At 33.5% G+C, this 25747-nt stretch overlaps 1 protein-coding gene across 13 annotated transcripts in view; it reads right to left on the bottom strand.

The window, feature by feature from the left end:
* The window catches only part of BANP (BTG3 associated nuclear protein), a 273136-nt gene that overhangs the window by 89871 nt on the left and 157518 nt on the right, over positions 1 to 25747 (bottom strand). The window lies entirely within an intron of this gene.

The raw sequence follows: 25747 nt of genomic DNA on the forward strand, positions 1-25747 counted from the left end.
CCATAAGGTATGGGGCAAATAAACAACAAAAGAAAGGTCTCTTGCCACATGGTCATAGTACCATGATTATGATTTCTGAGTTAATCACTGTCCACCAGACAGAACAATGTTTTTCCAGTTGTGTTATTTCAAGAGAGAATTGATTCCTATGCCAAGTTTTAATGTTGAGGCAAACTGACAATGTGCCTACCTTCCATATCAATTTTGCCTTTTCAAATTAGTCTGCAAGAAAAATTGAAATGCACATAAGAAAGAAAACCTGAATGCAATGCTTCTCACATTAACTCCAAGAACATATCTGATCCTCAAGGCCACAAACTTGTCTTTGTTTATCCTCTTGCAAAATACCATTATGTTCTGATCAGGTTTGTGGTTAGACTGAGCTTAATGAATAAAACCTGTTGGGCAAATAATTTGTTGAAAAGGATTCCTGTGGCATGGGGCAATAAGCTTCAGAAACCATGCCCTGTAAACATATCATCAGGGTACATACTATCATAGAGTGGTTGAGGACAAAAACTTTTTAAACATCCCTAATAATCATCTGAGCTTGTTAACATTTCAGTTGTGTTAATAAAATGGGCTAGTGCAAAAAACTTTCCTGGAAATAGAAATGAAGAGAAGAAATATACTTACAGGAAGGCATCTCTGATTTTTTCCCCTATTTATTCATCTTTCATTGACTAATAGATTGATTTCTAAGGAGATATTAACCTAAAGGGGGAAAACAGTAGGGGAAAAGGTCCTTAGCTAATTTTGCAACCATTGGCAAAATGACTGTAAAGTACTGGCTAGATCTGATTTAGCCACCATTGTCAACAAGGGGATATTTTATTTGTTTTGTTTTAAATAAAGTACTCACAAAATGACTGAGACACAATGTGTCTGGCCGACACAAAGATAAAGTCATTTAAAGATTTTCATTCACTTGCCTCTTCTGAATAAACAAATTAAAAGCCAGACATCCCAGTTTTTTGAAGTTCTGGAAATTGAAGAAGCAGAAGGCATTTTCAGAAGTGAACTTGCTAGTCATTGTTATCCCCAGGGCAACAAGTCTCCTCAGCCTGGAGAGTGATTATAAAGCTTCAATGGTGGTCACAAATAACACTGTTCTTTGTGTGGAGTGGGACTACTGGAACCAGGTGATTTAGGAAGGTGTCCAAAATGTCACGTGACCAAATGGAGGGAGATTTAGAAAAGAATTCTCTTGGTTGGCCATGGTCAATATATACTTCCTCAATGTGTTACTCAACTATTCTTTCCTTGTTGTTTCTCTTCCTTGTTTAATCAAGTTTGATTTATTACCTAGCAGTTCTAGCTTTAAATGGTAGGACTTAGTCCTAGTTGTCTGAATCCAATAGACATGAGAAAGGAATAGCAATAAAAAGCTTTGGAGAGGAAGGGTTCTAAAACTGAAGGAACCACTTACTTTTGAGCTCATTGCAACAATTCTAGTTTTCTAAAAATGTTTATAGTTTCTCTCTTTAAGAGTGAGATTAAAATCTAATCTTTAGATACAGAATTTTGGTCACTCTTCATTTCTTCTTAACTACAACAGTTATAACAGCTTGCATTTAAATAGTTTTAAAGATTGCAAACATATGTATGTGAGTATAGATATATATGCAATTATACCCATCTTTGACAGATGTGTTCTCACTCACACAGACATACACAGAGACAGACAGATAGACAGACAGAAAGACACACATACACACATACACACACACACACACACACACACACACACACACACACACACCTTCCTCTTCTAGGACTCAGGGTCACACATCTAGTGCAGATCAGGAACAGTTCCGATTCAAGTTTTTCTTACTCCAAATTCAGAGTAAATCAATACTTGATGCTGCCTCTCATTCCTGTTCAATTCCAAGAATTGAAAATATAACTAGTTTATGTAACAGGCCTCTTTCTATACATTACACAGTTGTGTGATTACACTTTCCAAGAGGCAATAGGAACAAAATTCATAAAATACCAGTCATTAAACATTAGTTTGCAAAACAAATTATAATCATTATCCAAACTGTTATTATTGAGATGCATATCATTGGAAAAAATACTATTTGATCATGTGTGACAAATTTTGAAAGGTTCATGAACTCTAGTTTTTTAAGTCATAAGAAATGGCAAGTGTGAAGCTGAGTTGAAGTTTGTATTCAAAGGGTGAAACTGCATTCAAAGAAAGGATAAAAATTGAGCTTTCATCTGTTAAAATGATGCCCTTTGGAAGTAAATAGTTCATAGAAAAAATTGGAAATGCTAGGAAAGGGGATCAGGCAACTAAATTACAGGAAAAAATGTCAAAAATAAAATCAAAAGTAAAAGCTATAATTACAATTCTTTATTTAAAAAATTCAGCTGTTTACATAGGCAACTTGACTTATTCCTGAAACTTTTCAAGTGCCAAGCAGATCAAGAGCAGCTACTGTCAAGGGAAGGAGCTAATCCCCTTTCTGGAGATGCCTACAGCAGGGAGGTCACAAGTCTTGGTCCCTCTCATTTACCACCACCAGTTCTATGATCCTTTAACATGAGACAAAGTCTTTAGAGTCAGAAGCATACGGCAGTACCTCCTCTCAAGCTGGGGCACTCTTCCAAAGCATGCCCTCCACAAGATGGGACAGAGTCAGAACTCATTGCAAAATGGTAGAACTAAGATGTATTTTCAACCCAAGTCATCACACTCTAAGAATCAGGAGCAACAATTAAGATTTCTCTGCTTATTTCAAGAGTTAAAATTATTGCTTAGTCATTCTAACTGATATATGTATTATATTTGAAGGTTTACAGAGCTCTCCTTAAAAGTAACCCTATGGAAGAGCCTTTTTTTCCCTTATTACAGATAAAGAAACAAAGACTCAGAGAGATTACATTATTTCTACAAGTTTACAATTCAAGCACTATTCAAAGCTAGATTTCTCCCCATTATACCAAAATCAAAGTTCTTTCCATTATACATTTCATCATACATTATATAGCAAGTGTCTGAATGACTAAAAAAATGGACATATCTGGAAAGAAATGTAATTTTTAGTGAACAGGAAAATCCTTCTACCTTCACTTTCCATTCTCCTCAGCTTATATTAGGATGACTTACCAAGCACTTTATTCCTCACTCCTAGGCTATCCCCTGGAAACCAAAATAAATGTGCATACAGCAATAAAAGAAGTCATTTCTTTATGTGAGAGAACTTAACTTGATCTCTTAAGGCCTAACTAATGTGAGAACAATTGGGGGAGATATTAAGAACAGCAATCAATGAGGTTAAATTACTTGAAGCCTAGCTGAGGATTAAAACAATGTCTAGGGAAAGTGAAGCCATATGTACTCTGCTCTTCTTTTCAAATTCTAAGGTTTCTTAATAACAAAAACAGCAGTACTTGAAATTTCCATAGCTCTATCTTCAAGGCACTGAATAAACATTAATGGTTGCCAAGAGAATGTCTGTATGAATTGTCTCCATGGGCTCCAATCCTATTTTGAAACCTTTTGACATTTTCTATCCACGCCAAATATCAATCAAAGAACCTAAAAATCTTTAAAAAGAGGCATCAAAACATTTTATTGACAACCAATAAGCTTAATGAAAGCAATTTGGAAAAGAAATGCAAAAGCTTTGTTTAACAGCTACAAAATGTTAGCACCTATAAAATGCTTGCCTTAACACCAAATTAAAATCAAAATCATGTTCTTAAAAAAATTAGTCACCATCACCCACTCAAAAAAAAAAAATCAATAAAATGAACTAGAAACAACTAGTTATGGATCTCAATAAACAAAACTTCATTGAAAACATGTTTAAATAGGATGAAAATCAAATTCATTTATTAAAGTCTTTTATATTGCACATCACTTTTATTGTTCTCAAGCATTTCCAAAGCCTGGTTTTCTCATGTTTCTGCAATTATTAAAAATGAATAAAATATCTTTATTTGAACTGAAGAAAACTTCAAAATGCATTTATTCCTCGGAGAGGAAAATTATTTGGGAAGCTAATGCTTTCAAAAATTAAACTATAACCATATTCTTTAAGAAATGAAACCTCTTGTGAGATCATCTAACTACTCTTCTGGCAAAACAATTTAAAAAAATTCTAAATCTCTGGAATAAAATATTTGTATTCCACCAAAGTTTGAAGGATATAGAAGAAGGTGCACTGCACTGAGAATAAAAAGACTATGCTGTCAAACAAAATAAACAAGTGTAGGTTTGGGGGAGTTCTCTCTCACTAGTTCCTCAATAAAGATCTAATCAAGTTGAATTTTTCTCTCTGAATTTGTAACTTAATGATAGCTTGCAAAGTAATCTAGTAGACAGACTGGCAGTATTTTATTGTATGTGAGAGGAAATAACCAGAAGTAGTTATGGAAGCAAAAAAACACTTGGGGAAAAATATTTCACTATCAAAATACTCACAAATTCCAACTAGCTGCATTTTTGTTGGTACAGTGCTTAAGTGTGCTAAAGTAGAATATTTTCCAAAATACCTGCCTTTCATAAATGTTTTTACACAGTAGTACTATGATTTTTAAAGTTATTAACTGACCATAATTTAATTCTATTCTATTTGAAATAGACCTAAAAGAAACAATCAAAATAATAAGTTACTTATTTTGTCTATTCCCACAACAAAGCAGACTAATTACAACTGCTGAACCAAAGGGCTTGGTATCCACCCTAACTCTGCACCTTAAGATTATGGGGCCTTTCCATGCATCCTATGGTAAATTTTTTTTTTAATGTGTTGCCTAGATTTTAAAGGGGCAACTAGTTGGTGCAATGGATAGAGCTGTGGGCTTAGTCAGGAAAACTCATCATCCTGAGTTCAAATTTGGCCTCAAATACTAAGTGACCCTGGGCAGTCTCTAAACTCTGTTTACCTCAGTTTCCTCATCTGTCACCTAGAAAGGTAAATGTCAAACCACATCTGCCAAGAAAACCCCAAATGGGTCATGATGTATAGAATATTACTAAAAAATAACTGAAAAAAATTTCAATGTAAGTTCCTAAGGGCAGGGTCTAACCCACTTTCTCTCTTTCTATTCCAAAAACATAGCAAAGTGCTTAGTAGCACTTAATAAGCACTTTAAAAATTGCCATTTCATTGATTTATTCATTAGGACCAGGAAACTGACAAGAAAACAGTTGCCATCTGACTTTGGCAAGCAATATTAACTTTAAAATAATGCCTCAAATGATTTCTGGTATGATCAAACCAACAAAACCTTGGCATGAAATGTTTTCATGCCCTTACGCAACTGAGGAGACTAGAAGACAACTGTGACCCCATAGGGAAAGACCTTGGAGAGAGCAATGAAATCAGCACTAGCAGCTTCATGGCTCTCAATAAGGAGATCAGAAAAGAGATTACAAGAAAGCACTGGGCAAGCACTGGACAAGGAAACATGGACCCTGAGGAGCAATATTATGAGGTCTCAAAGAATCGGGGCCCTTCCTAAGTCAGTAGTGAATAGCAGACCAGGAAGAAAGTGATCACACTTTTCCCCTGATCTCAATACCCTAAAAACTTCCAAACCCCTAGTACTAGCTCTGAAAAATAGGAGTAAAAAAAGTCTAGAGCCTGATACAGAGCTCCCCCAAACCCACCATAAAAAAGAGTTTAAATTTAAAGTCAAGAAAAACAATGAAAATAAGAAGCAAGCAAACAAACAAACAAAACAAATATTCTGACCACTAAAAGTTATGATGGTGACAGGGAAGATCAACAGACAACAGACAATCTCAGAAGACAATGATTACAAAAGAGCCAAAAACAAAGTCTCAAAGGAAAAATGTGAACTGTACACAATAGAATAGGAATTCATAGAAGAGCTTATAGGTGATGTTAAAAGTGAGAATGATAGAAGAAAAAGTGAGAAAAGCAATAAGTGTGAAGCAAAAAAATGTGAAAAAATAAAATAAGTTTGGAAAAAGAGGCAAAAAGAGATACCAAAGAAAAGAACTTAAAAAAAAAGAATTAGCGAAATGGTAAAAGTGATACAAAATAAAAACTGATAACAACTCCTTAAAAAGGAGCTTTGGACAAATGGAAAAGAAGTTACAAAAGTTCATTAAAGAAAATTCCTCAAAAATTGGAACTAGCCAGAGAGGTTAAAAAAATAATTGAAAGAATGCACCAGGGGCAACTAGGTGGCACAATAGATAGAGCACCAGTCATGATTCAGGAGAAGACAAGTTCAAATCCGGTCTCAGGTAATTAATAATAACCTAGCTGTGTGACCTTGGGTAAGTCACTTAACCCTAAGGCCTTGCAAAAAAAAGAAAGAACTGGGGGATGGCAAGGGGGAATGTGTGAGCCTTCATTCTCATCAGAAATGGCTTAGAGAGAAATAAAATGCACACTTAATAGGGGATAGAAATTTATCTTACCCTGGAGAAAAGTGAGTAGAAAGGGATGGGATAAGAGGGAATAGGAGATAGAAGAGAGGGAAGATTGTGGGAGAGGATACTCAGGTACTCAGATACAACACACTCTTGGACAGGGCCAGGATGAAAGGAGAGAGAGAGAATAGAATAAATGAGAGTGGGGAGGAATAGAGTGGAGGGAAATACAGCTAGTAATAGCAACTGTGGGAAAAAATATTGAATCAACTTCTCTGATGGACTTATGATAAAGAAGGCAACTCACCCCAGAGACAGATCTTTTGGAATCTGAACACAGACTGAAGTACATTTTTTTTCTCTCTCTCTCACTATTCTTGAGGTTCCTCATCTTCTTGGGGGGAGGGGGGTTTATGCTTACTCTTATAACAAAATTACTGTAATTATTTAAAATAAATAAACCAAAATCATACTTTAAAAAAGTCATATGCCACAAAAAAATGCACTGGGAGACAGGGGAAGAGAGTGGAAGAATGGGGGAAATTATCCCACATAAAAGAGGTGCATAAGGAAAAGCTTTTATAGGAGAAGAAAACAGCAGAGTGGGTTTGTTTGAACCTCACTCTCATCAGAACTGACGCAAAGAGGGAAGTACACACACACACAGACACACACTTTTAATTGAATATAAAAATCATTATTAACCGTCAATGAAGTAGGAGAGGAAAAGATAAACAAAAGGGAACTGAAAAAAAAAACCAAGGCAGATTAAGAAAGGCAATGTTCAAAAGCAAAACAAACTTTTGAAGTGGAATAAGGTAAAAAGACAGAAAGAAAACAGAATGAAAGGAAAGGAAATGAACATAAGGTAATCATAAATATGAATATAAATGTGATTAATTCACCCATAAAACAGAAGTAAATAAAAGAGTGTATTAGAAACCAGAATCCTTCAACATGTTGTTTAGAAGAAACACAATTGACACTGAAACACATTTAAAATAAGGGGTGAGAGCAAAAAAACTTCTTAAAATTAATTTAGAAAAAAAGTTCCAGCTTAATTTTTTGAAAAAGCAAAAGTAGCAAAAGGACAAAGCAAAAAGAAAAGTAGACCCAATTAAAACAGATAAGTAAATAAATCTATCTTTCTTAAAGGTACCAAGACAATAAAATATTATTAATACTAAATATAAATGTACCAAATGGCTTAGCACCCAAATTCTTAAATAAAAGTAAGTAAGCTACAGAAACAGTAAAACTACTGGGGAATCTCAACTATCCCTTCTCTGAACCGTAAAATAAAGTTAACGAGATTAATAGAATTTTAAGAAAGTTAGACATGATAGATCTCTGGAAAAAAACTGAATGATAATAAAGGAGTACATGTTTTTCTCATTTGTACATTGCACTTTCACAAAAACTGACCATGTATTTGTTAAGAGCATAAAAATTTCACAAATGCTAGAAAAATAAAATTAAACATACTTTATTATGACATAATATAATAAAATTATGTTCAATATAGAACTTTGGAAGCAAAGATTAAAAATTAATTGGAAATTAAATAATCTAATTCTAAAGAATGAGTGGATCAAAGAACAAATCATATAAAGAATTAATAATTTCATCCAAGAGAATGATCACAATGAGACAACATTCCAAAATTTGTGGAATGCAATTAAAACAGTACTTAGGGGAAATTTTATATCTCTAAATACTTATATCATTAAATCAGAAAAAGAACAAATCAATGAAATGACATGCAAGTAAAGAAAACCTAGAAAGGAAAAAAATTGTTAATTAATAATTAAATATCTAAATAGAAATTCTGAAAAATCATAGGAGAGATTAATAAAATTGGAAAGTTAAAAAAAACTTTTTAAATTAATAAATAAAACTGGGAGTTGGTTTTATGAAATAGAATAAAATTAATAAACTGTTGACAAATTGATTTAAAAAAAGTAACCAAATTACCAGAATCAAAAATGATAGAGGTGAATATATCCACAATGAAAAGTAAGTCTAAGTAATTATTAGACATTATTTTGTTCAACTATATGCCAATAAAACTGAGAATCTAAGGTAAATTTTGTAGTTCAATTATTTCTGTTTTGTCCAACTCTTCAAAAACTAATTTGAGGCACTCTTGAGAAAGATACTGAAATGGTTTACCATTTTCTTTCCCAGCTCATTTTACAGATGAAGAACTGAGGCAAACTGGATTAAGTGACTTGCCCAGGGTCACATAGTTAATAAGTATCAAATGAAGGAAAATGAGTTTTTCTGACACTAGGTCCATCCATTATATATCACTTAGCTACCAGGGTGCATATTTTAAAAATATAAACTGCAAAGTTTAAAAGAAGAAGAAATGGAATACTTAAATAACCCTAGTTTAGAAAAAGAAATTGAACAAGTCACAAATGAGCTCCTTAAAGGAAAAATATCTAGGATCAGAAGGATGGACAAGTGAATTCCACAAAACATTTAATCCCAAAACAAAATAAACAATTTGAAAAATAGGTAAAGAAGGAATCCTACCACATTCCTTCTAGGACATAAATATGGTGGGAGAAAAATTCAGAAAAAGAAAATTATTGGCCAATTTCCCTAATGAAAAATGATGCAAATTTAAATAAAATATGTGTGACAGAATTTCAGGAATATATCACAAAGATCATATACTATGACCAAGTGGGATTCATACTAGGAATGCAGGGATGTTACAATATTAGAAAAACTATAAGCATGACTGGCCATATATAAAAAAAAACAAAAATGAAAAATATCATGATTCTCTCAATTAATATAGAAAAGGCTTTTGGCAAATACAACACTAATTCATATTTAGAAAAAAACAGAAAACATAGGAATCATTGTAGTCTTTCTTAAATTGTTAAGTTCTTGTTCAGGAGTACACGACCTCTTGGCAAAGCTACTGGAGAGGTTTGGCATTTCCTTCTCCAGTGTGCCATCTACAGATGAAGTGAGACAAATGATGATTAAGACACAGCTAGTAATTATCCGAGTCGGGATTTGAACTTAGATCTTTCTGACTTCAAGCCTAGTGCACCTAGATCTCTAAAGCCAAGAACAAATATTACCTCTAATGGAGAAAAATTCAAAGCCTTCCTAATCAGGGGTCCATTATCACCACTATTACTCAAAATTGTAAAAGAAACACTAGTTATAGCTATAAGACAGGAAAAAGAAATTGAAGAAATAAAAATAGTCAATCTTCTGATGATACGATGGCATACTAAGAAAATCCCAGAGAATACTTCCTAATCAGGGGTTCATTATCACCACTATTACTCAAAATTGTAAAAGAAATACTAGTTATAGCTATAAGACAGGAAAAAGAAATTGAAGAAATAAAAATAGTCAATCTTCTGATGATATGATGGCATACTAAGAAAATCCCAGAGAATAAAATTAAAGAATAGGGTGAAACAATTAACAACTTTAGCAAAGTGCATGGAAAAATTTATCTTTCAGATCTATGGATAAGGGAAGAATTCATGTCCATATAAGAGATGGAAAAGAGTAAAATTTATTTCCATTACTTATGGGAAATAAAAAAATGTTATCACATGAATTTAAAAAAGAAAAATTAAAGTAAAGTAAAATTAAAATTAAAAATTAAAATTAAATTAAATTAAAAGGAAAAACATTTACAGCAACTTACAGCATTTACATTTTTAATTTACAGTTATAACAAGTTTCTCTGATAGACTTCATTTATTTAATATATAGAGAATTGACAAATTTATATAAAATGAGAGCCATTCCCCAATTGATAAATGTTCAAAGGATATAAGCAAGATGTTTTAAGAATAAATCCAAGCTTTCAGTAGTCAACATGAAGAAAATACTCTAAACCATCACTGATAAGAGAAATGAAAACTTATATAATTCTGAGGTATTATCTCATAATTACCAGATTTACTAATATGGAAAGAAAAGGGAAATGATAAATGCTGGAGGGTATGTGGAAAAATAAGTACACAACACTTAGTAGAGTTATGAACTCTTTGGAGCAATTTGGAACTATGCCCAAAGGGCTAGAAAATTGTATATCTTTTGATCCAATAATACCACTATTACATTTGTATCTGAAAGAGATCAAATAAGAGTAAAAAAGAATCTATTTGTACAAAAACATTTATAGCAGCTTTTTTCTGGTGGGAAATGAAAACAGAGAGAATAACCACCAACTGGGGAATGACTAAATAAGCTGTGATATATGACTTTGATGAAATACTATTGTGTTGTAAGAAATGACAGGTGAGGAGGTTTCAGAAAAACATAGGAAAACTTATGAGACCTGAGGCAAAGTGAACTGAGCAGATCTAAGACAGCATTGTACATAGTAATGTACAATGTAATAGAATATATTATAACCATAATCAACTCAGTAAGACTCAGTTACTTTGATCCAAGCAATGATCCAAGATAATACTAAAGGACCATGGTTTTTTCCAGAGAGAAAACTGAAGAATTCTGAGTGCAAATTGAAGCATATTTTTTCCCCATCTTTATTTTTCTTGCTTTTTTTGGTTGTTTTTGCAACATGGCTAGTAAGAAAAAATGTTTTGTATGTCTTCACATTTCCATTCTGGATGTAGAGATGTTCATTAACTAGCTAAGTTTGCAGCTGTCTTATTTTTTAGTGCTTTTTCTTTGAGGAGATATTGTGGATAATAAAGATTTGAAGGGGAGGACACAGAATTGTGAAGATTCCCTTACATCTGTGCAGTTTAACATTAATTGAATTGGTCTTTGTAACTACACTGTTAGGTCAACCAACAAATGATGTGCTGAACTGTCTAGATGTTCAAAGGGAGCATTCAGCACATTTTCAGACTGAAACTCATCTTCCTTGTTTCTCATTTGGCCTCATTGTTTCAAGCTTGGAAAGATCAAGGCTACATTCTCAATAATATCACAACTATTGAGTCTTCAATGTGCTTTCAACCACAGAAACCCCAACCATGAAACTCAGATGCCAGGAGGCAAGAATCAAAGTGGTTTTTATATACCATTTAAAAAACGGGGGGGGGGGGGGGGGGAGAGTTTAAAGTAACCATGTCACCCTCCAAAAATCAAAAAACATCAAGAAAACATCAGAATCTACCTGTAATAACAGTTAAGGTGAAGGCAACTAGGTGGCCCTAAAGTCAGGAGGACCTGAGTTCAAATTTGACTTCAGTCACTTAATAATTACCTAGTTATGTGGCCTTGGGCAAGTAACTTAAACCCAATGCCTTGCCAAACAATTAAAAAAGGTAAGGTGATAATCTCTTACAAACCTTGACTTTTTCCAACAGTAGATTCAATTAAAATGACTTCTGTATTTTGTTCCATAACTACACTAGATAGAGCATAATGCTACACATTCTAAGGATTTAAATATTCTAAAACAAAATAAAACACAGTCCCAATACTCAAGGATTTATTCAGAGTTGTCCCTAAAGACTATATACCCACAGGCATATTTTTTATGAATTTTCTCTTTTTTCTTTTTTTCCACACAAAGTGACTTCACCAAATTTCACTTGATCTTTTACTGCTCCCTTCAAATTTTAAATTCCTATCTACTCTTGTTTACTACAGTCTTAAACCTAAAGAGGTCCTTTATTATGCCTAATTAGTAAATATCATAAAGTCAGGTTCACAATAAATTCATCAAACCTATTTTAAATTTTTACAAATGATTTTTTCCCTGTGATTAAGAATTTTCCACCTATAATTTCAAATATTAAATACCAATTAAGTGTAGAACAAAACCAAAACTGAATAAAACTTCAAAAAAGTTCAAAGGACTTTTATTTAAGAGAGAGGGAGAGAGAGAGAGAGAGACAGAGACAGAGAGAGAGAGACAGAGACAGAACAAAGTAGAATGATGTGAATAAAAGATTTATAGGGTTAAGATTTCAGAGGAAGAAGAGATTTCTTTTGGTTACAGGATTTCAACTGGAAGGAACAAAGAAAAAGAGAGAGGGAAGGAAATGGAGGAGGGGGAAGAGAAATATTCAGATGAAGAGGCAGAGGAAGCAGAGACAGAGATAGAGGCAGCCAGATCAAGAAGATACAAGATTAAATTCTAGATGTTTAAAAGAACAGAAGCAGAGGCATGGGGATGGGAACATGAGGGACAGATTTGGGGATAAGAATGAACTTTATTTAGCTGAAAGCTAAGGCATGAAAAATGGGTATAATTCAAGAGAATTCACTAGGAGCAGCTGGATTTAATAGAGTCAAAAGGAAATCTTAACTAACACTTCTCCTACCCGTACCAACAGCAGAAAACTTAGAACCTCCAAAATAAAGGAAACTTTTAAAAAATAATTTATTTCCACAACTACTTTATATAGTACTGTGACCTCACTAGCTAACAAATCCACAATATTCATTCACTCATTCATTGAACAAAAACTGTTAAGCACCAGAGATGGAACATCACATACAAACTAGGAAGCCACTCAGAAGGGACTAGAATGTGAAGGGTTTAAGACAGGCATGGAAAGAGAATAGAGTCAGACTGAGCAAAGGTTCTCCTGTCAAAGAGTGGAGTTTCCATCTTACCCTTGGAGCAAGAGAAAGCCCCTGGAGAGTCTTCAATGAGAGAGTGGCATGGACTGATCTATGCTTTAGAGGATGGACTGGAGAGGGGAGAAAACCAAGGTGGGGAGACCAAGAAGGTGGTGATGACAACAGTCCCAAGAGGGAGTCTGAACAAAGGTGGTCATGGCATTAGTGGAAATAAGGGGATGAACACACAAGATTTTGGAGGCTAGAAGCAGCAAGATTTGACATAAGGAGGAGGGTAAGAGAGAGGAGGACATCAAGGCTTCAAAACTGGGTGACTAGAAGGATGGTTCAAAGGCTTTAATCCTGGGTAAAAAGGAAGGATCGATTATTGGTGATCTTTTCAGATGGAGTGAAATTAGGAAAAGGGAAAGATTTGGGGAAAATATCATAAGCTCCCATAGGCAATGGAACATCCAATTGGAAACCTAAGAAACAGCTTTGAAAGCCTTTGCTACCATGGATTATGATATACTAAAATGTATGAAAGAAAACTAGACAATATTTTCTGTCTTCTCAAATAACACAAAACATAAATATACACAAATGAAATAAGAATGTAATATAAATATACCATGTAAATTATGTACAATATAAACATTAATAATGTAATCCAAGGTGATATAAACAATCAGTACAATTGTTCTTTAGTTTCCCAATGGATTTTCATGACTTGAGTCTCTACAATCCTCTAATCCATTCACTGCTTTGCTGCCAAAGTCACATTCCTAAAGCACAAGTCTCATCAAACTATTACCTTGCTGAATAAGCTACTAAAGCTAGAATAAGGTAAAAAAAAAAAAATCACGGCCTAGCATTCAGGGTCATTCATAAACTAGCTCCAGTCCAGTATTCCCATTTTGACACAAATTCCTCCCATTCATATATTCCAGATAGAGTCCAGTCCAACTGACGTTCTTTCCAATTCTCACACACAACTTGGTATTTCCCATCTCCATGTCTTTAACTCGAAATTCCTGCTGCCTAGAAGGCACTTCTTCCCTATCAGGATTTCAAGATTCCTTCAAAATTTAGTTCAAGAATCAACTCCTAGATATTATGCCCTTAAACAATGTCTTCCCAATTCTATGGAACTTACCTTGCAGTTTACTTTACATGCACTTGGAAGGATATGTATATGGTTTACCCCAATAGAGTAAATTACTTGAGGGTAGATACTGTGTCATTTTTGGCTCTGCTTTATCAAAAGACTAGCAGAGAGGATCAATGTAAATGCTTCTGGACTGGTTGAATGAACAACATTCAACAAGAGACTTGAGTTTCTTGAATTTTGTCTGAAATGTGATGATTACAATGTATTGGAATCAGGTGGACAGATGAATAAAACAATGTGAATCAAATAAAATGTTAAGTGACTAAAATAACCATTTTGGGAAAAAATACCAAAAACAGAGCACAGGCAAGCCAATTCTTTTCTAAAAACAAGTATGTTCTTAATTTGTGAAAATATTACACTACTTTAATTAACACACACACACACACACACAAATATCCTGAACTATACATATATAACATAAATTTCAAGAAAATCATTATCTTTAGGGGAAAAAATATACAAAAAAGAACATTTTTTATCTTTTTTATACACTAAAATTAATTACAGAAGATATCTGGTTTTGATATGAAGTCATCTGGCTGAAAGCTTAATGTCACAAATTCTCAATAATCATATGACTTATGCAACCAATTCTTTATACTGTGGTACACCAGGGATGGACCACCATATCATTTATGTGAGGCTGTGAGACATTATTAAAGTTCTAAAACAACCCCTCCCCCCAAAATTAGTGACATATTTAACTCTTAATAAGAAAAATCATATGGTATACTTCCACTGCATAAATTTTCTTTATTTTCTTTTCTATTTTAATATCTCTTCTATTTTAATATCCCCTTTATGTTAAAGGTAATCACCTTATATAATGTCTGATATTTCTAGTTCCAATCCAGAATTATGATGAAATCTTCTAAAAGAAATCTATCTCATCTGCACTGTTCCCTTGATTGGTTCAAAATATGCCCAGTTACCTACAGCTGATCTGGTTTTTAGTGACACAATTCCAAACCTAAAATTTGAATCTACCTGGGCCAAATCTTAATCCATATGTAGAGAATGCCCTTCTTATGCCCATGTTTTTGAGTCTGTATCTTAATAGGTGAGAATTTAATTTCTAAGTATGCTTAATATTGTCACTGAAGTAGGAAGTATATTTCTTTTGGCATTAGCACATTTCTCTTCTTTTGAAGGGGCACCAAAAAACACTTTTGAATTTCCTATTAACACTTCTCTCTAGGGTTGATTGTTTAGGTCACTGGACAAATCCATCCTCATTTTTTTTTTAATATCTCTCATTCCTAAAAGTCTTTGCTTAACTTTCCTGGCAAGTTAAAGGCCAGTGGGAACAATGATCAAGTAAAAACATTTCCTTTATTTTCTTTCATTAGGCTTATGGAACAATGTCACTTTTATCATCTAATTAAAAAGTCCAATATACAAAGTTCTATTCTGAGCAGCGAATTCTCCCCTGTTCTTTTTCCCTGACATTTTAAAAAATATAGTCTTTGCTATAATACCATAAGTTTCCTAATTGTGGTATAGCATCAGTTAGGAAATTATAGCCTCACTGCTTCATTTCTTCACAAAGAACTGCTTGTTTACTTAGAAAAAACTTTGACAGTTAATAGACAGATAAATCATAAATATTTGATATTGTTTCAAAGTTAGAAAAGCTTCTAAGGCTTTATTTGATTAGAACCTATAGAAACTTGATGAAAACTGCAGTCCATATTAAATAGAAAAATATGGGTGACTCCAGAAATACATGCCAGAATACAGGGCTCAGGTTAGAAATTCTGAGCTGCTTGTACTAAATTTACTTAACCATGTGGTTTTTAAAAGACATATTATCCTTTCCCAGAAACTACCTTGAAGATTCTTGTTCACTACTCTCTGCTACCTCAGGATCCAAAGAACATCTCCAGATTCATAAGCCTTTCCATTTCCTAAGTTATTTGTAAATGAGGGACTGGAGAGAGCTAATGAAACAAGTGTGGAAAAATAAACACAACTCCCATGCTTTGGGAAGCATACATTCCCCCTCCTCAAAACCAAAGGCATCTCCCTATTCCCCACACAAAACAACGGGTTTCAAAATAGGAAAGCAAGAATACTTTTTTAAAAATTATTATAGCTCATTAACAAAATTGGCATGCTATTACAAATGAAAAGGATCCTGAATAGTAAGTATAAGTAGTTATATGACATAATGTCTAAAATTTATGGGTTAGGTTAGAAGTATATTTGAGTTAAAATACAGATGCCATACCTTGGAAGGGCAGCCAACTATCCCCTGGAATTTATGGTTTGCTCCCAAAACAAATCTTTACCTGCGTCATTCTTAAATGAAGCATGAAAATAGAGCCAAATTCTAATCCTGTATTATTAATTTGAAACTATTTCTTAAACAAGACTGGCCAAGATTTTTTTTAAATGGCAAAGTAACTCCAAAAATATTTTCTAGGTATAAAGGAACTGTGTGAGGAACACATAATTTGCCCAACTTGAACTTCATGCTTTTGACTTTCAAACCAAATACAAATGTTTTGAGGTATGAGTTCTATTTATGCTTGGCAAAACTCAACTTCCTGGTTCAAAGGGGAGAAAAAGGCTCATTAAAATGTATCAAAAAGCTCTGTGAGCCAGTAACTTTCATTCAAAACTGAATGTTGATGAACAAAGTGTAAACAAATTTGAAATAGCCTAATTGAATTTTCCTGAAAATTAAATTTGAAAATTGAAAACTAAAGTATTTAGCAAAATGAGATTTGAACTTGACTAAACTAAAATATCTCTTTTAAAATATTTTTAAATGTCTGTCAAGTCCCAAATACTGTCAAAATACTACTTATCTGAAGCACATATCTCTAAGTATATCTCAACATTCTTAATTTTAAATGTCATTTGTAAAAATATTTTAATTAAAAATTGTTTTATATGAATGATAAACATAATTTAGCATTTGCTATTTTAACATGCAAAGGAATGTTAATATATTTAGACCATAAACTTTAATATTTTAATCTTAATATCACATGCTATTTGTTCAAAGCAACCAAATTACAGATGCACAGAGGGAAAAAAAATTACCTGCTAAAAATACGAATTTTAGACTTGACAGGGCCCTTTAAGATCACCAAATATAAACTCCTTATCAAATTGTAATAATTATCCATATTATGAAGTACTCTGGCCAGGAGTTGAAGGCTTCATCCCTTTCACTGATGACAAAATTGAGGATCACAGTGTTAAGAAGTATGGGAGATGAAATTTAAATGTCAGTTTTTGCATTTTTTCCATTTTATTGTGCAATAGAGACTTAATCACTGACTCTATAAAATATACTTCTATTCTTTAGAATTCTAGAGAAAGCCATCTCTATGCAATCAAACCCTTTTAGAGCCTTATTTCTCAATGTGTGAATCTTCATGTAACTACAAGGATTGTCCTTGCAAACAAACCTCAAGAAAACACATAAAGCAATAAGCATCCCTTCCACAGATGAAATAAATTATGCCTGAACCATATATGAAATGGTCCAGAAGTTGTTGTGATTAATCAAATACAAATTCACCTCAATCATTACTGAATTCTCCATCAGTGAACATGAATAGTACAACTGTTATCAGATGGGGTCCACAGCATTTTTTGTTTTTGTTAAAAGGACTCTTCACACTCAGAAAGATTGAGAACATCATTTTAGATAATGTGCTATGCTATCAAACAATTAGGCATAAACATGACCAGTGCTACAGCAGGAGAGTGCTGGTCCTTCACTTCACAGAGCCCCACTCCTGCCACAGAAACACCCTGTAGCCCTATCCAGTGCTGGGCAGCCTGTGATACATAATAAACTAAGGGGACAAAATGCTATAAAGCGCCTGCCCATAAGAAGCTCTAAATGTCTATGTGAAGCTGTTGTGATTATTATCAAGTGGTCATCAGAAGGTGAAAATAACAAATGTCTAACACAATTAATGGTCATATCAATGCCTAACCATCCCAAAGCAATGTTTACATTTAATGCCACAACTTGTCTAGATAGACCTTTTTAACTTCAATGATATATGCTTATTTTGCTGGGATTCAAATAATTCAAAAAGAATACTTTCTAGTTCAAACAATCACATTTCAGTCATTGTAAGTAAATCTTTTCTTTTATGAAGATTTAATAACTGAGTTTCTTAAAGTTTTTTAAAATGCTATTATTCCCTGTTCAATATTATCTTTATTATAAACTAAAGTAATTCTATAACAGAAAAATAAATATTCAAAAAATACTATTTTTAAAAGCATCAAAGGTATTTTTTGAAGTATAAAAGCTTTCCATTTGGAGTCAGACAATTTCTAGTTGTTCTTTTTTCCTATCTCTCAGCCCTCCTTTGAAGGGGGTAGCATTCCCAAGCCTGAAATATTTTCTTTCATCCCCTCTACCTATGGCTTTCCTGGTTTCCTTCGACTTTGCCTTTCTGAATGTCACCTACCTATTCCTTTGCCTTCCCTCTGAGATTACCTTCCATCCACTCTGTGTTTTAGTGTTTTTCTATCTAGTTTATACTATTTAGAAAAACAATCCTTAGAATTATAAAAACTAATTATAAGAACTATAAGAACTTCATGTCAAAATGGGAGGAACAAACTCTATAGCCACTGTCATACACAAAATGAGCCTGTGCAATAAGAACCTGTATGCAGCAAGAAAAAGGATTGTATCCTTCCTCTTTCAGGATAAGCTTCTCCACAACTGTAAAATCAAAATGTGGCAGAAGAAATACTATGATGAATTTAACAGCATTGCCCTCTACTGTTAACAGGGACACAGTAAATGAAAAGAAACAGATCAGTAACAATGAATCTGAATCAGGCATGTAAAAATGCTTGCCTGCCCAGGTAGGATTCAAGAAAGTATCTGGGTCTCCCACATGAAAAAATATATCTTGAAAAAGAAACATTTCATCCAGAATTCCCTTAGCAACAAGTTGATGGGTTTATATAACTTTCATCTAAAAGACATAGGAAGTATTTTAACATAGCGAATTCTCCAACCCTCCATAAGATATCCAGGAAGACTTTTACTTCTGTCCCTTTATATCGGAGATATAAACATTTCACAATAACTATGGCATTTTTTAAAATGTCTTATATTGCCTCTTTAAGAAACAAGTACAATTTCACACAATTGCCACCTTATACTAAGACCTTTATTTTAGTATCAGAAATAGCAGCTAATGGAGAGAAAAACAATTCTAGTCATAAAAATATATATATCTAAGGTAATCAGAAATCAGTTTTCCCTAAAGAAATCTAGAAAAATAGGAATGAAAATAATTTAACAACAAGAAACTATGCTAGCTTCAGTCAGTGGGTACTGCCTTCAATTAATGTAAAGTAAAAAGGAAAAGAGGAAGGGACCGTGACTATGGAGTCAGAGGACCTCCTTCAGATCCTGACCATTACCTGGCCTATGTAACCTAAGATAAATGACTTAACGTCCCTGGGGTTCAGTTTCTTCAGCTATAAAATGAGGGGGCTGGGCTAGATCATCTCTGAAGTTCCTTCCGCTTTTAATCTTCAATACATGCCACCATGATGGTATTCACGAGACAGGATAACCATGAAATTCCTGTTTGGCAACAAAAATTATACCTAATGTTGATAACAATTGAAAATATAGCAAATAGCACTACTTCAGAATGAAGTCAATTAAGGATGCTCCTTTCCTATTGGCTGGGAAGACTGAGAGGCAAGAACTATTAAAGACTCTTAGATATACAAGCAGAGATGATCCTCACATTTGTGAAAAGTCTCTCACTCTAAATACTCAATCAGTTGTCAAATCTTGCCATATCTGCTTCTACACCATCTCTCAAATCTGCCTCTTCTCTACTCGCACAGCCACTATCTTGGTTTAACCTTTCAAAACTGCTCTGCTTGATTATTTCAGTGGATTATTTCTAACTGGCCAACCTGCTTCAAGTGTCTTCCCAGTCCAGTTCACCCTCCAAAACAGTGACAAAATAATTTCCTTGTACACAGATCAATAAACTTTTAAGTCACCATACTGCCTCTCCACACGCTTGCTACAACCCATCTTCCTTCCACCTTCTCACATAATGCAATCCAGCTAGACTGGTCTTCTCTCTGTTCCTTACAAAGGACCCAGCATTTCTGCTCTGCAGACTTCTTCTGTTACCATCCCTCATAACTAGAATATATTCTCTCCTGAAAAATGTCTAGAGTATCTCCTTCACCTTCAAAACAAAACTTTCCCTGATGCTCTAAACTGCTATTGCTATTTTTTGGTATATTCTTATTTAGAGACTTGTGTGGGTAGGTTGACTCATTCATCTTCTTTGTGTCTCCAGAGTCTTATATAATATCTCCCCCCGTAGCAGTCAGTTAATAAATACTTGATGATGGACTGCCTGATTGACACTGAAGACAGATGATGATGAGTTACAATAAAAAAAAATGTCATAAAATAAAGAAGTGGGGAGATATTGGATTGCAATTGGGAAACTGTACAACTCTCAAGTCTTCAGAGCAGTTTGTTGCTGCTTATTCTTTAAGAGAAAGACTTTCTCTTGAAAATCAGTATTCTCCCAGTGATGCTTTAAGGCTGTGAATCATAGAACATAAGAATCAAAAATGTAGATGACCCAAAGGGCAAGGGAAGATGTATGAGGAGAATAAATAGGCTGTTGTTAGACTCTTCAAAAAGTCTGAAATACTGCAGAGGCACAGGAATGTGGGAGAGTGATGAAGAGAGAAAAATTTAGGAGAAAAAAAACTATCAAATCAGGTGGGGGTAAAAAAATCTTACTGGTTAAAAAGCACTTAAAACACAAGTACAGAAGCCTAATTATTTCTGCAATTTGGTGTTTTTATTAAATGTGCCCTGCAACACAAAACTCCAGGGTAACAGAATCCACATTTGGGAGAAAGAAATCTTTTGGCAAGATTCACTTTGTTCCATGGCCCACCATGCCAGAAAACAAGATCTAAATTAAACCCAACAGTGCTACTAGGATCAAAAAGTCAAAAGTAAAATAAAAAACTGGCAAGCTAAGATTACCAGCCCATGCAAGGCTCAATATGACTATCAGTTTGAAAAGACTTCAAATGAACTTCCTAAAGAAAATGTATATGCTGAATAAAACCATTTTCAGTTCTAGTCCACAGAGAATCACCATAGTTCTATACTGAAAGATACAATGATTTTATTTGCTGGAAGAATAAATTTGGAATGTGGGTCTCACTATGTGATAATAACCTTGTCCTAATCTCTATCAAGATGCAATAATGATGATAATAGCAATAATAAAACTAATTTTTTTTAAATATAGAACATATTCCTCTGGCTAGACAGATCACAGAAAGAAAAGAATTCACAACAGAGAGGAGGAATTAAGGTTCTGGGCATGATGGAAATGAGAGTAACTGGCAAAGAGGGGTCAGAAAATCATCTCGAGACCATTTTATATTTTTTAAAGAAAGGGATAGAAACTCGTCCTTGATGGGAAGGCAAGGACAATCTTTCCAAGAGGGCAGGAGGGTAAACAGCTCATGAAGTTCCTCGTGTTGACTTCATGAAGTTCCTTCTAGTCCAATGAGTCTTACTTTGAATAACAACCAAAAACTGAGTCAAAGATGGAAATGCAAACAAGATTCATAATTTGAATGTCCTCATGTAAACTGTCAGTTCTCCAGGAGTTTCCTCAATGATCTAAAGCATTTATAATTATTGGAAAATTAAAAGATAAAAGTAACTAAATCATATAAGATAAATTTTTAAATCTCTTGCTTTTACAAAGAATTATCTCTTTTGAGTTTGGTTTAAAGCAGTCATTTAAATCAGCATAGTACCTTGTCAATAAAAAGATTCCATTGCACACAAATAATTAAAAATACTGTAATTCATATAAATTGTATTAAAAATAAAAACTGTCCAGCCGGAATATTCATGTCAATCATACAAGCTCCCACCAAAGGTAATTTGGAGATCAGTGACAAAGACAAGACTGTCAATTCACCTACTTCATTCAAAGAGAACAAACAAAATGATGCCTATTTCCTGCAAGAATTTACGTTCTCTAAATTTGCTTTTTCCCTGACGTTTCTCAAAAACTGCTTTTTTTTTTTGGTACAGATCTGTACAGAAGGCAAAAGGGTTAAAAAGTAGTTATATTACCTATCCAAGTACTTTGTATTTTTAAGAGTAGGAGACAAATTAATAAAAAAGCAACTATTTAAAGTTCACAGGATGAAACTTTAAGACATATATTACACATCACAAATGCCAAAACACCACTTGAATCTATGTATGCATGAACATGCATACACACAAACATTTATATACACATAAATACACATATATACACTGATTTAGGTACATAAACATATCTCTATTCATATGATGTTTTGGAATGTATGTTGTATATACTATATATTGTATCTGTTATGTGTGTGTGTTTATGTATGTGACCTTTCAGATGTAGCTCTTAAAAAAAAAGAAGATGTAAGATGAAATAGTAAGGATGAAGCAGGTCCTGGATTCAAATCTATGTCTGCCACTTATCACCTGTGTGACCTAGAAAGGAAGCAGGCCATACATGGATGGATGAGATAGCTTTAAATTAACATCAAAAAAGAAGCCAGTATTTAAGGGAGTAAATCAGATGCCACATTATCTAAACTCTCTGCATCTGAAGTTTTCTAATATACAAAATGAAGCTGAATTAAAATGTCTTCTAGAACTTCTCCATAGAAATCTATGATTTAATGTATCCCAATGTAGAAAATGTTGAAACAATAGTTTTACTTGGGGCTGAAAATGGTGATACAAATACAAAAGAAGATATTCTGTGAGGCTGCTTGAAATTAAACCAGGATTTATTCTAAATAAATTATAACTACTAAATCTGTGATTTTATTAAGGCAAATTCCCACTTGATTGGGGAAACTGAGTAGTATGAATTACTATTACAATTAATTGCAAATACAAAATATCAATCATCAAAGTATTTAAATATAATTAAATATAACTGATATAAAGTTACACAGAATACAATGTAATTTGGTCTGCAGGATTCAAAAGATGTCTCAGAATCCTAGAATGACTAATGGTCATTCCTGTGAATATTATGGGTCACTGTATAGTACTGCCGATGAAAGTGAGCAAGAGAAGAGCCTTCCAGATTCAAGCACAAATAGACATTTATAAATGACTGCCTAAAGTGGCGCACTCTGCCAGGTGCCAGTGACACACAGATGAACAGTCCTGGAACTCATGAGAACCATGGTCTGCTAGCCTGGGGAGCCCCTTAAGGGCAGGTTAAGTATCCTTATTTGCATTACTGCACCAAATACCTGACACAGTACCATGAATATGTTTAATAAATAAATTCAGTCACTTGAACAGAATTCATGTTACAATGTCTGTTGCAAAACCACTATAGTGGTTAACTTTGGAGTTTTTCTTTGTTTTAAGATAAAGATCATGGTATGTGGTTAGTTGAGTTTTCTAGTTCCAACAAAAAAAAAAAAAAGATTTTACTGTTTCTTGACCCCTAAAAAGACTGCTATAAGAATCAATATACTAGTATCCGAAAATGAATTGAAATCTTTTTTTTAACCCTTATCACATACTTGATTTGCCTTTTAACAATAAACTGGAGCTTCAACTTTTATATAATCTGTGGGAGAGTTTTCCACAGTATTTTATAACTCATCCTCATAATGAATAGAATTAAAATTAGTATTGAAAATTGAACTGTTAAAAAAAAGGAGTACTGATGACACAGTAAATAGAAAATTGTACACTGCTCTAAGTTGGAAAATAGAAGAATTTCTAAGTAAAACAATTCATTTTTTATGAGTGGGTTAAAGGAGTTCCAGTTATTGTACTATTCGGAACTATCTTTACTGGTAAGAAAAGGAAGCAAAACAATTTATAAAAGACAACCTACTCAGGGGCAGCTAGGTGGCACAGTGAATAGAGTACCAGCCCTGGAGTCAGGAGGTCCTGAGTTCAAGTAAGTATCCCCCAGATACTTACTAAGACCTAGCTGTGTGACCTTGGGCAAGTCACTTAAAACCACTGCCTTACCAAAAAAAAAAAAAGATAACCTACTCGAATACCAATTTTATACCTGGTACTCCACCCACCCAAAATGAAACAATTCTCAACTGAGTACACATAAGAACTATTCAAGAGAAATTGTTATCAAAATTTATTGTGCTTAGATCTGATAATTTGCCTTTGCTCTTAATTTAAGCCCCCCAATTTTTATATGTGATTATTGAATTTTACATTTATTTTGTTATTTAGCTCTTTAAATAGACAACTGCATGTCAAATGCTAATAGAAATTGCCTCTACTAAGTAACTCACATTAATTCCATTATTCAAAACACATGGCCTAAAGCAGCTTCTGAGACCTGCATGAACAAATACAAGTGGCTTGTTCCTTTTTGGTATGCCTGGAATTCTTCCTTCTGAAGCACCACAGACTTCTGATAGCAATAGCCCCATTTTCAAGAAAACCTGTTCCAAGATTGGCAGTTATAGCTGTGTTTTTTTTTAATATCTGATAAATGAAGCCTTTGATCTAGGTTCCAAAAGACCAAAAGGGGTATTAACCCAATATTGGATTTATTAAATCCTTTTGATCAAGACTGAACTAAATATGTAATATGCTTAACATAAGCACATGTATGAAACACATGATTGAAAATTTTAGTGTAACACATTCCAAATATGGTGTGTGTATATATGTTCACATATATGCACAGACAGATATCTGTGTACATACAAAATATAAGCTGGCATAATAATATTCTCATTTACCTAAGGAAACTGACACACAAGTATAATGATCACATGTGTCTATGTGTAATAACATATAATGTCTCTATAAATTCATGATATAAGGTGTACATGTGACTAGACATGTGCCAATGATTTTTTCTTGAAGGTTATACGTTTATGTGTGTGTGACAGACAGACGTTAAAGGTATAAGGCATTTACCTAACAGAAGAGTGGTTTAAAATATTTAGCTATGCAAATGAAAGGAAGATATTTCAAATGAAGGAATACTAGTATTTGTTATAGTACTTGCATTAATAAATACTGGTTAATACATGTAATAAACAAGTTTATACATTATATATGTAAAATTATAAATGTATACACACATATACATGCAAAATTTACTGATGGGTATATCTGTTTCAATAAAATAGCTAATTCTGAAAGATGAGTAGCTTCTAAATAAATAAATAAATAAATAATCTTTGAGTCTATTCACAGGATGTGATCGTCCTCATAAAGATTGAAGACCCCATGCAGATTGGCTTGGCCTTGTCAGGCAAAACCAATTGTGATTATTTTATGTTTTCATTTTGTACAGCTGATTCTCATCATGAGGCTTCTACTCAAGGGTGTTGTTTTACACAGATGAGAAAGAATTTAAGTTGTCTCAGATTTATAAGCCACCTACAATAATAAAGCTATCTTACTAAAATTTACTGAATTCTCAGGGGACTAGTGATCTTGAACAATATTTTTATAATTCTTACAGATGTTCTTAAATCAGCATAATTCTGGGTCTGGCAAACTAGGTTATCATGACACAGGTAGAGAAACACTACATAAAATTGAAAAAACTTACTCTTCATCCCCAGTGAAGAAGAAGAAGAAATAAAGGTCACTG

This window comes from Macrotis lagotis, chromosome 1 (genome assembly GCF_037893015.1).
Source record: "Macrotis lagotis isolate mMagLag1 chromosome 1, bilby.v1.9.chrom.fasta, whole genome shotgun sequence".
Lineage (NCBI taxonomy): Eukaryota > Metazoa > Chordata > Mammalia > Peramelemorphia > Peramelidae > Macrotis > Macrotis lagotis.